Here is a 12,365-nt window from a genome sequence, read left to right as displayed (position 1 = left end):
CGACGTTGTCAAAACTCCGGGTAAGGCAGGCAAGCATCCCACTTGTTGTGGTAATCTTTTATCTTGCTTTATCTAATCGCTTTTATTCTTTCAGATTTTTCATTACCATTCATCATCAGCTAAAAAATCTCTACACAAGGTTTACATTTTTAATATTTGGCCTTATAAGTCGTAAATCGGGCAATAAGTTGTAAACAGTTAACAAGTAAAAGCAGCTAACTCAAAAATACCAAAGAGTAGATTGTTTACTTGAAGGCTGTGAGGCCATCTCAAGCGCTCAGCCAACCAATTTAAAATATTTTCCCATAATACAAGGGTTTGCGTACAATGTCTAAATATATGTTGTGTAATTTCAACACCGCGCAGAACACGCATAGCTTAATCTCAGAGATTCCAAAAGCAAAAAGCGCCCGATTTTTAGGTATTGCCCTCAATATAAGTTTTGTTTCCATTGTTGGACAATATAATTCGTTCCAAAGGTGTCCCGGCGTGCAGTAACCCAGTTTATCCCAAGTTTTCTAGACCTTGCTGATAGTTTTAACTCTCTCGTTGCTATTACTTTAACGTTTGCAATGCGTTAATTATATTGTTATCTTCCGTAATAACATTATTAGAAATGTAGAAAATGTAGAAAATGTAGAAAATGTAGAAAATGTAGAAAATGTAAATGTAGAAAAATGTAGCAAAACTTTCTTTTATATCTGACGAGCATGTTAAAGCAGGGTTTCTCAAATATTTTGCTTCTGCGACCCAATTTTAGAAACGAAATCTTTATGCGACCCCTTGAGGGGTAGCCTACACGTTAATGATGTTAAAACAATAAACGTCCAATTACAAATCTCAAGTGGTATTTTTGTCTCTTGCAAAATCGTACAAGTGCACACAATTCACATACGTACAGTGACTGTTGCCTGCAGTAATAAAAAATCTCGTAATAGAAACAGTAAGGAGAATAAAAAATTAACAAAAAGCAACTCAAATTAAGTTTCACGAATCCAAAACTACATTTTGCGACCCAAAAAGGGGTCACGACCCACAGTTTGAGAAGCTCTGTAACTACAGTAAAGTATGGTGGTTTAGTTCGATGGTTAAGCAGTTGAATCTCTTCCGAAGCCAACAAACGCCATAAATATACCCATGCCCTTAAGGAGAGTGGTAGTTGATGAACTGACTGACAGTTCATTTGAGTGATACATTGGTAAGTACTGTTCAAACTACAATAATGGGTTAGGGTTAATTATGTCACTCGAATGAATAATAATTTATGTCATAATTATGTCACTCAAATACTGTCACTCAAATGAACTGTCACTCAGATGATATACACCCAAGGAGCGTAGCGGCATAATCGATTTTGGTAACTTCATTACGAGATTGACTGTATAGATCGTATAATGTACGAAAGCGTTGGTTCCTTAAGTTGAAATACTTCTAGTTCTTTCCACGCGGAATGATAATAGATATCAAGTAGCATTTTAGTTCGAGTATGTATGATTCTATCTCCATAGGTGGGCAGTACCGCGGTACTATTGCCGTACCGATACCGGTACCGTCGGTACTTTTGAAAAAAGTACCGAAACTCTGTACCGAATTACTTTTTTAAAGAAAATTCGGTCGGTACCGGTACGTTAACAAGTATGTTTTCAAAAATACTTGTTAACTAATCCTTAATACTAACTTAATTTTAGTATCTATTGATCTTTTTAAATCTAAAAATGTCGAGTAAAGTTGCAAGCGATTAACGTCACATATGTTTTGACCTAGAGTAACCGTTATCGGGGGCATAATTGCGGCAAACATTGCATTTGCAGCAGTATCTTTTACACAAAAAGTACCGGTACCGAGTACCGAACTATTTTTTTAAAATAGTTCCGAATACCGGAACCGTTACAGACAAAGTACCGACTACCCACCTCTGTCCATTTCGATCATTTTTGCTTCGCTATAGCCCAAACACAGATTTTCACGTTTAATTCTTTCCCATTTACATCCCCATACAACAAAAGATTAACTTTAAAGTCGCTGTAAGGTTGGTTGGGATTACGCTCGCGTTGGGATTACCAGTGATTTTAGGATAGTTGTTTGACCTATTAAAGTCAAACCGCTACAACACCATAGGTTAAGCATGATCGACATTTTCTCTATAACGTTTTGAAAATTCAACGTAAACAATTGATGCTTGCTTGCCATTCCTATCGGTGCTATAATTCCTAAATACGCAACACAATCAATTCCCCTCTTTAATCCTTCAGTGGCTAACGGTTTCTCAATACAATTTTTAGAAAAGCCACAATGTAAAAAGCTTGTGATTTATCGAAGTTGACTTCACAGCCAGAAACTTCAGCAAATTCGCTTAAATTATTGTCGACTGTTGAGAAATTCCTTTCAGAAAAACTAACGCGTAATCCGCAAACAGTGATACTTCAAATTCATTACTCCCTGTCCGTATTCCGTTAAAATCGCTTTTCCGGTACAATGATAGCTAAAATTTCTATACATAATATAAATAATTATGACGATAAAGGGTTTCCTTGACGCACGTCGTAGTGAATCCCAAAGTTTACAGGCAGGTAACTGTTATTTGTATTAACGCACTTTGGACGCGATTAAAGTGCTCTCACCCAATTTATTAAATGTGCATGAAACCCAAAAGCTAAGACAACAATAGATAAAGTTTCAGTTTACAGCGTGAAATGCTTTATATATTTTTTTTACGTCCGTCTTTCAACAAACAACAACAATCTAAGTTAGCTGGAGATCACAGGCATCTAATAAACTGCCTTGTGACAAAAGCATTAACTACAAATAGATATCTTTCGATTCAGCTTATCGCCTTCTACGTTTTCTTAACGTTTGCGCTGTTTATGTTGATTAGAGTTGTGACTCGGTTGGGAACGTGCCTGGAACAATGACGTCATAGACAAGAAAGTAATCAACCATATGTGACTTGTTACAGCAACGTTCGAAAGCCGAACATTTTTTTGCAATCGACATTTGGTAAAAACTCGAACTGACACAGGCAGTTATGATCAAGAATCAGGATGCGAATTAGTAGATGGAGACAACAGATAAATGCAATAAAAGACGGCAGACTACATGACAGTACAGAATAGACCTAATACTCGACAATATGATTCAGGCAGTTGCTTTCACAGCAGTTTAAGCAGGTTGTTGTTTTAGTTGCTTTTAAGCGATGGCAGATGATCAACAACTGCAACACTGGCATCAAACTGAGAAGTGCTGTTTTTCGCATGAGTGCAGTCCATGGACGCCGCCTTCGACTTGGGCTGAAGTGGACCGTCGCTCTAATTTCAACTCACCGCTGTACATCATTGATTTGAGCTGTGACAAGCTTCGGCTGCCAATGTTCTGACAGCCGTGTTGAATGCCAGTCATTAAATAAGGTACGAATGTGTGCACAGATCCTTTATCCTGTACAGCTCCTGTGACTCCTTGTGCAACACGAATTTTGTCTTTTTCTCCAAAGTAACGGCCTTGACTGGATTTGTTTTCCATCGCATCAAGAGAGCCCATACCCATGTATTTTTTTAATCGGATACCGTCCGAATAAAAATACTCGCCAGGAGACTCAGAAGTGGCAGCCAGAAGCGAACCCATCATAACAGTTGAGGCACCCAAAGCAAGGGCCTTTGTGATATGGCCGACATTTTGAATTCCTCCGTCTGCAATGACAGGAACGCTGAATCTACGAGCATATTCTGCTACAATGTATACAGATGTTGCTTGCGGCCGCCCCACGGCCATAACTTCTTGTGTGATGCAAATTGACCCACTTCCCATACCGACTCTGAGAGCATCAACACCAGCATCGATGAGATTTTTGGCTTGTGCAGCTGTTACCACATTGCCACCGATAACTTGCAGTTCTGGGTATTTGTGTTTAATGTAGCGAACCATATTTATTTGGTAAACAGAGTTGCCCTGTGAAGAATCCAAGATAACTGCATCCACGCCAGCTTCGACTAGCAAATCAAGTCGATATTTATCCTCCTCTCGAGTTGAAACTGCAGCACCACAGAAGAGTTGCTTGTGGTCACCTTTCGAAGCGTACGGGTATTCACGATTTTTCTACAGATCAGTTCGAGCAATAAGCGAAACCAGTTTGTCATTACTATCCACAATGGGCAGTTTGCCTTTCTTGCTTTGTGAGAGAATGTGGTTTGTCTCCTGCAGCGTCACTGAAGTGTCAGCTGTTATCAGTTTTTCACGAGGTGTCATCACATCTTCTAATAATGTGTTTGAATCTTGAGGTTTAAGAAAATCGAAGTCCCTGGAATGTTGGTATTGCAACGGAGGATTACAAAATTGGGAGAGAGATGACGATCCATGGGAAGAGCACGCCAAGTGGTTTCCATTGTGCGAGTTTGTTCTTCAACAAAAAGGTCTAGATTATGTTCATGGGATCGCCTTTCAAATCCCCAATCTAAGAAGACCGATAATAATTCGGAATCCAGCAAGTCCAAATCAACTCAGGAATATTCAATCAGGACAAATTTTACGAAACGGACATCGAAATGGTGGCCAAGAAATCATCGATCCCAGGGAAGAGGTAAGATCTCTAGAGAGGAAAGTTGACGGAGAGATGTCTTCGTCTGAACTGGTAGAGCAAGCAAAACTGATGGGATTCGACGAAAGAATGATAAAAACTACTTTGAAAGTACCTACCTCATTGGGATCGACGAACGAATGGGAATGCAGAAACTCTCTGTGGTGTGTGTAAGCAGCCTGCAACAGCAAACCTTGTTTAAGAAAGGACATAGACAAAGAAAAATTAACGTTTTTTTAAATACTGGCAGCAAAAACATTTTGCACTGTTCTGTGGAGTACCAGGCACAGTTTTCCTTGCTTGTGGAGTTGCATGACTGACCATCGCGGAACCAACGTTGAGTCGCCTTGGTTTTCGGTGGCCTATAAAGTCAAGAACCACATAATGCATGCAAGTATCTATGATAAAATAATCTCTCAATTTTCAATAGTTTTAAATATCCGTCCGTTAAATACTGTGGGTAAAGTGTACTGAGTACAAAATGAACCCAATTATTACAAATTAATCACCTTGGTTTTCACACAAATTGACCACATTACAAGCATATTATCAACTACATCATGACTTTAAACATGCAAAGTTATCAGCGAAACTACTACCTCTGGAAACTTTTCCGTCAGACGTGGTTCCATTTCGTTTTCGTTACCAGCGGACGACCGATTGAGGAATTTATTCGACATTTTGCTCAAGATTCGATCTGACAGTGTAGGAAATTGTTTAAAACTCCTGAACTCACTAAGGTTTAATGAGACTGGTGAACATCTCCTTAAATACAAGATGTTGCATTTTTTTTTGTTTTTGGCCTTCCTAACTCCAGTGGCTTTATCCAGACAATTAAAAATGGTGCTTTGAGACAAAGCTTGAAAGCTCTGTGGGAACCCCGATAAGTGCAAGCCAGTAATTGCGTCGTGCTGATAAAATGTTGTAGGTGCGAAGACAAACAATTAAATTACGCAAAATCGCACGCTGCGGTTCTTATTGGCTGCATGGGTTAATTGTCACCCCCATGGTTATGTTAACAATGGGTGTAATTGCAGCTTAATAATAATAACTTTTTTTTCACAAAGCAAGACCTAGACCAGTTGTCGGTGGTCTTCAGTCAGTGAACAATCCAAAAAGCATTGTATCGAAAAGTTAATGTGAAGTCAAGAAACGGATTCTGAACTTTCATCAACACAAGTCGATGATGCGGGTCGCAGCGAAAATCGTAAGTGGTTTCTGTGTCAACAGGAATGGGAGTCCAACAATCACGTCCAACAATCCAAATTACATATCCAGCTAAGACAGCTCCTTTCTTTATTCAAGCTTACTTACTACGCAAGCCCTAAACCGGTATCCATGCAGCAACTTCATTCTCATATGTTTAAGAATTGGTTTGACTTGAAAACTCACAAAAGTAAATGTGCTCAAACAAGCTCACCATTCGTTAAATTGAATGACTTTTCGATAAAGAAATTGCAATACAAAAAACGCTAGAAATCCAACATCGGCAAAATTTAACCCGCCAAATCAAAATTTAGAGGCATTCAAGTAATAACATGCAACTGTGTATTACTTTTTTACCCGTAAAGGCTTCCATAACAGAGACCGGATTAAACCTGGTACAGTATCACAACTGACAGTGGTAACAGGCTAACAAAGCTGTCAAACACGACGCGAATGAGGAGCGGGGTGCTGAACGCCGTTGTGGACATGAATTTAGCACTGCGGTTCGGGTGCCCTCGAGGTTACATGCGAATGCCTTAGTTCCAATTATTAAATACTTTGTTTCCAGTTATTTCGGGTAGTACAAATGCTGCCACTGCATGCTCTTAACAGACTGTACGCTCGTTTAAATAACCGCTGCAAGCATAGCAACAGCGTAACCAAAATATACTACCAGGCACCGAACCTGGCAAGCATATTCACGTGCCAGATTCGCTAACCAGGCACCGAACCTGGCAAGCATATTCACGTGCCAGATTCGCTAACCGCTCATGCAAGAATACATCAACCGATACTCACCCCAACAAGCGGGAATGGCGCCTCACTGTTGAGGTATTAAAATTTGTATTTTACATTTGGTCCGCAAGAACGGACTATAGCAAGAAATGAGCTGATATGACGATGAAGAGGATTGCAAGATAATTAATTTTCAACAAGAGATAAAATTAATAGTTTTGAACAGCAATAACTTTAAAACGTTGAACGAAAGAATCTGTTTCGGGTGTTACTTCACTTCACATTGATTTTTTGCTACAATTAAAAGCAATTCGTTCAAAGTTTAGAAATCTGCAAAAAACATCGTTCGCTGACCTCTAAAACTGATTAGAGACTTAAAGCAGCTAAGATGAAGAGTATTTAGATCATATGTGTAGTCTGGTTTAGGTTTTAATTAGCTGAAAAGTTGGACATGGCTATTTGAATTACTAAAGATCACCGACACCTGGTCTAGGTCTTGGTTTTGTGAAAGAACAATTATTATTAAGCTGCAATTAAACCCATTGTTTTCCAAATAGAACAAAACTATGCGTGTCACAATTAACCCATGCAGCCAATAATAACCTCAGCACTATCTAGAGTAATTTAATTGTTTGCCTTCGCACCTATACGATTTTTATCGGCTGGACACAATGACTGGCTTGCACTTATCGGGGTTCCCGCAAAGCACCTTTTTTAATTTACTGGATAAAGCCGTTGGAGTTTGGAAGACCAAAAAAAAAAAAAGTAAAATCTTGTATTTAAAGACTTGTTCACCAGTCTCATTACACCTTAGCGAGTATCTGTCATATACCTAGAGCTTTATATTTTTTTACAATTTCCTACGCAGTCAGATCGAATCTTGAGCAAAATGTCGAATGAATTCCTCAATCGATCGTTTGCTGGTGACGAAATGGAGCCACGTCTGATGAAAAGGTTTCCAGAGGTATCCGCCCAGTAGTTTCGCTGATAACTTTGCTTGTTTTATACATACTTGCTGATGAATATGGAGGCAGATGCTTGTGATGTGATCAATTTGTGTGAAAACCAAGGAATTGAATTCGTAATAATTGGGTTTCTTTCCTGCACAGTACACTTTAACCACAGAATTTAACGGACAGATATTTAAAACAACTGAAAATTGAGAGATTATTTTATCATAGATACTTGCATGCATTATGTGATTCTTGACTTTGTAGGCCACCGAAAACGAAGGCGACTCAATGGTGGTTCCGCGATGGTTAGTGATGCAACTCCACAAGGAAGGAAAACTGTGCCTGGTAATCCAAAGAGCAGTGGAAATTGTTTTTGCTGCCAGTATTTAAAAAAATGGCGCATTTTTCTTTGTCTATGCTCTTCCTTAAACAAGGTTTGCTGTTGCAGGCTGCGTACACACACCACAGAGAATTTCTGCATTCCCATTCGTTCGTCGACCCCGACGAGGTAATACGACGTTACATACCTAATGAAATGACTTTAGCTGACTGACATGAATTACGTCATAATTATAGGTATGTCCGCGGCCAAGGCACAACCAAAACCATGACGTTGCAAAACCCGAAAGAAGCAACAAAACGCATCACAAAGTATGTGCCTGTGTGTAATTCATGTTTTTGTCAGAGTCGAATTTAGATGCGAGCAATTTTTACCAAATGCCAATTACAATAGAATATTCAGCTTTCGAACATCGGTTGACTAGCTCTGACAATTGACCTATGGTTGATTACTTACACATCCATGACGTCATTATTACAGGCACATTCTCAAAAGACCCGCAACTCTAAACGTAAAAAGCGGAAACATGAAGAAAACGTAGAAGGCGAATCTAGAAACGTAGAAGGCGATAAGCTGAATCAAAAGGTATTTATTTGTAGTTGATGCTTTTGGCACGAGGCAAAGGTAGAGGCCTGTGATTTCCGGCTAATTTAGATAATATTGTTGTTTCTAGAAAGACGGTCGGAAGAAAGTGCGCTTCAGCTAATCTTTAGCCAAATTATCTTTTATCATTGTTTTTATTTAATTTGTTGTTGTGCAATTCTCGCAGTTGTTGTTTTTTATTTTTTCCTATAAGCGTTTTATTTTTTTTTTAGTATTTTAATAAATAAAATGGGAGAAATATTTGTTGAGTTACTCAGTAGGGGTTTCAGAGTGTAACGATTCTCAAACGCTCCCGTGATTTAAGACACATCTTGCCAAGACGAATCAAGCAGTGTCCTCTGCTGGAAAACGTTGAAGTATTTGGCGTTCAATATAAACTAGGAAACGCACAAACAAATCCCGATCAATTTGTTTTTTTTTGAAAGAATAGCGAATATTTATGCATATCATTAGACCATGTAAAAAATACTTCGGTGAATTTGCCCCCAGACCTTGCTAGAATAGATTGCTTCTTCTCCATTTCTTCGCTTTATTCATCTATTCATTTACTACGATTTTTTCTTCCTTAAACCTACCCCCGCCTAACACAGATATATACACCTTTTACCTTCGACAAAAGTTTTACTGGACAAATCTGCTGAAGAAACTCCATAGTTAAGCTTAATTCAGATCCAAATGGGGAGCATGATGCTCATAGTATTCGTGCACCTCTGTCCTGTCATAATCCACTGCAGAATATACTGTTGTCGGGTTGGAAATATTTACATATGCGAAAACGTAAATTAGGCTGCACCAAATGACAACTACTGTCTCAGCCAACTTAGACTTGACTGTTTACACATTGGTCGATACAGACACTGCATTGCACATGTCACAGTCGACTTGGGACACTTGGCGTCAAACCGACATCAAGATTTCACGCTCAACGTAAGGCCTGACTGTATGCCTTTGGAAACACCGCTTCCCGCCGTTTTACTGTGCAGAAAGGATTGATTGCTTGTAACAATTTGTCCGTTATCTGCTTTGTTAGGGCGGCCAAACTAGTGTGAATGAGATCTTCGTCATGTACTTATTACTAGTGTGTAGTGCTGCTCTTTGCACAGAAAACACATGTGTTATGGAGTTCGCAGAACAGTTTGCCTAACCAGCTAAACCCTGCAAGAACTCTGGAAACTGTACATTGGTGAACCCGGGACAAACTTAATGCTTAGTTTGTTTCCTTCCTGTCTCAGGTGAGGCTAAAAATTGATTGCAATTTCACCCGTGTTTCCAAGACTTTCCCACATATAGCTGTTCCAACTTTGCCTTTGACAGCATATCCAAAACTAAATATTTGATATTTGCAAGTGTATTGAAAATTTCTTTGTTAACTCGCCTCGTTTTATCTTAATTACTTCTTGTGTTTTGTTTCTGCTTCGGGCATTTCTTAGTCGTAGACTACGACTACTTCACGGTTTGTATTGTCACAAACGAACATCTTTTGAGCTGTGAGGTTGTGTTGCTTTTCTACTATTATTGCGTTACTATTATTCTATTATTTCAGATGAATGATTTACGTTAAATAAAGCTAAGAATAACGGCATCATTTAGTACAATTTATTTAACGTAATTTGTAGGCTGACAATAACATGTCTAAAACAAGTGCGCTGAAACCTGCCAAGCTAGAAGTTGACATCAACTGCGAAACCGCCAGCAAATTATGGAAACATTGCGTTTTTCGTTTGATAACTTCCTAGCTGAACTTGCGCGAGAACAAATTTCTACAGCTCCTCCTATCAACAAACTTCAACTATTGACGAATTTCGTGTCCGCGGAGATATTTGAATTTATAGAAGATTGCAATACATACGACTCTGCTGTTGAAATCTTGCAGAATTTACTTGTCAAGAAACCGAACGAAATCTTTGCTCGCCACTTATTGGCAACGAGAAAGCAGCAACCAAGCGAGTCTCCAACGCAGTTCATGCAAACGTTACAAATACTCAGCAAAAACTGCCAGTGCAAAGATGTTACTGCGGAACAATATCGCAAAGAACTCTGTAGAGATGCATTTATTAACGGTCTCTTATCTCCCTCCGTCAAAGACTTCTAGAAAATACGACGCTTTCTCTCGAATCAGCAGTAGACCAAGCAAACGCTTTAGACATGGCGATCAAGAACGTCTCCGCATACAACATGCACAGCACAACATGCTCATCGGCCTCCGTAAACCCGCAAAGTCTTCATAGCAAAAATGAAATAGAGAATCAAGGAGAGCAGCTTAAAGAGACAACGACGTACATCGCAGCTTCTTTCAAAAAGAAAAAGTGCTATTTTTGCGGTTATAACTTTCATGAGAGGAGATCTTGTCCAGCGCGATATCTCACGTGCAACAGATGTGGAAAAATTGGACATTTCCTGAAGGTATGTAAAAGTAAATACCCTTCGAAAACCGTCGCTACAGTAGCAAAAGCTACACCGACCTTGTGCGCCATTTATCCGCACAACCTACTTGAAGCGGCGCTAATGATATCAATACGTGATCAAAACCTATGCGCTCTGGTTGACTCTGGAAGTTCCGATAACTACATCAATGCCGTCACTGTAAAATCACTAAATCTTTCAATAACCCCAACACGCCAAGAAGTATCTATGGCACAAAGCAGCTTAAGATGTACAATGTTAGGTGCCTGCACAACCGACATCGTCGTTAACAACCGCAAATACGAAAACGTTCAACTAGGTGTCATTGACAACTTATGCAGCAACGTGATCTTAGGCCAAGCATTCCAGAAACGGCATAATCGGCTTATAATCAAATACGGTGGTATTGAGGAAGACTTTACCTTATCCAAACCTATAGTCTGTGCCTTACCAGCGGCCACTATTGCAATGGAAAACCGTGGAATCCACTTCGAATAGTAAGACAATGCCTGCAGACACAGGAAGTTGAGCTGGACATGCCTCAAAGCAAACCCAGTGTACGTTCAGAAGTCATTCCGCTTGAAGCCAAACACTGATTACTACTTGGTATCTAGTTGAGGACGAATATTGCGAATTCCAACCACTTATCTCAAATGAAACTTAGCTTCGAAAACAGTGGTATACACTCAAAGCAGGAATAGAAACTGCTGCCTTTCTGTAGGCACTAGTCCAATACTTTGGTCGCATGTTACACAACTGGAAGCATGATGATGCAATGCCACGCTTTGTAGTTATTTGCAAAGTCGTGGTATTCACGTGGTCATTGTTACACATATTTGTCCATTTTGGTGGCCCAATATGACTAAGCGCGTTCGGTCGACTATTTACAGTTTCCGTTTACAGGTTATGGGCGGCCATGACGTGTGTCAGATAACTTTGAATTGTTGATAAGGATATTTATGAGGTTTGACTTATCTGTTATGCTGAGCAGATTCAGCAACTGAGCTCCATACACACTAAAAGAAAAACCCGCGAATACAAAAGTTGGGCACATTCTTTGATGCAGTCCCGCGACGCCAAAGTAACCATTCAGTTACCGTTTCTTATAGGAGTCTAGACACCCAGCTGTGTGTTCCAGTTTTGGCACAAAATGGGGTTTCGAAACCCACAAAATGGGGTTTCGAAACCGACCTGTGCATACATCCCAATGCCGGGAGCTGACCATAACTAAAAAAACTTAGCAATGCTCTATTCTTTTCAATCAATCGTTTAATCCCTTACTTTGGGTGGGTGCTTCGCATGCTGTTCATAACGCGAATGCTTTTTGCCGTAACTTTAACGCCGCTTAATATTTTTATACCCTGGACATGTTGGTGGCTTGCAAAGATTTATTTGACTTGAATGAATTCTAACTATTCTTTAAGTTGCCTGCCACCTGGTCCTTGCAAAAGTTCCAAATGAAAACATCGTCTGAATGATGCACTTTGATTTATTATGTACATAGCTTGCTAAACTATATTGGCTTTTACATGGCACAAAATTGTGACCAACGGATGAC

The 12,365-nt window shown here is 39.5% G+C and overlaps 1 long non-coding RNA gene and 1 pseudogene across 3 annotated transcripts; both read right to left on the bottom strand.

Moving 5' to 3' along the window:
* Nucleotides 1–2,643: 2,643 nt before the first annotated feature.
* On the bottom strand, nt 2,644–4,504 carry LOC143473197 (inosine-5'-monophosphate dehydrogenase 2 pseudogene; annotated as a pseudogene).
* On the bottom strand, nt 4,451–5,334 carry LOC143473198 (uncharacterized). Of its 3 annotated transcripts, none has more exons than XR_013120470.1 (4): nt 5,167–5,333; nt 4,849–4,929; nt 4,687–4,746; nt 4,451–4,579 (listed from the first exon to the last, which is right to left on the bottom strand). It is a non-coding gene; the product is annotated as an uncharacterized LOC143473198 (long non-coding RNA). The 3 variants fall into 3 exon arrangements; XR_013120472.1 differs by having other exon boundaries at nt 4,483–4,618; nt 5,167–5,332; XR_013120471.1 differs by having other exon boundaries at nt 4,519–4,636; nt 5,167–5,334.
* Between the last annotated feature and the right edge of the window lie 7,031 nt (nt 5,335–12,365).

Source organism: Clavelina lepadiformis, chromosome 1, assembly GCF_947623445.1.
Source record: "Clavelina lepadiformis chromosome 1, kaClaLepa1.1, whole genome shotgun sequence".
NCBI lineage: Eukaryota > Metazoa > Chordata > Ascidiacea > Aplousobranchia > Clavelinidae > Clavelina > Clavelina lepadiformis.
This window is presented reverse-complemented; position numbering and strand designations above follow the sequence as displayed.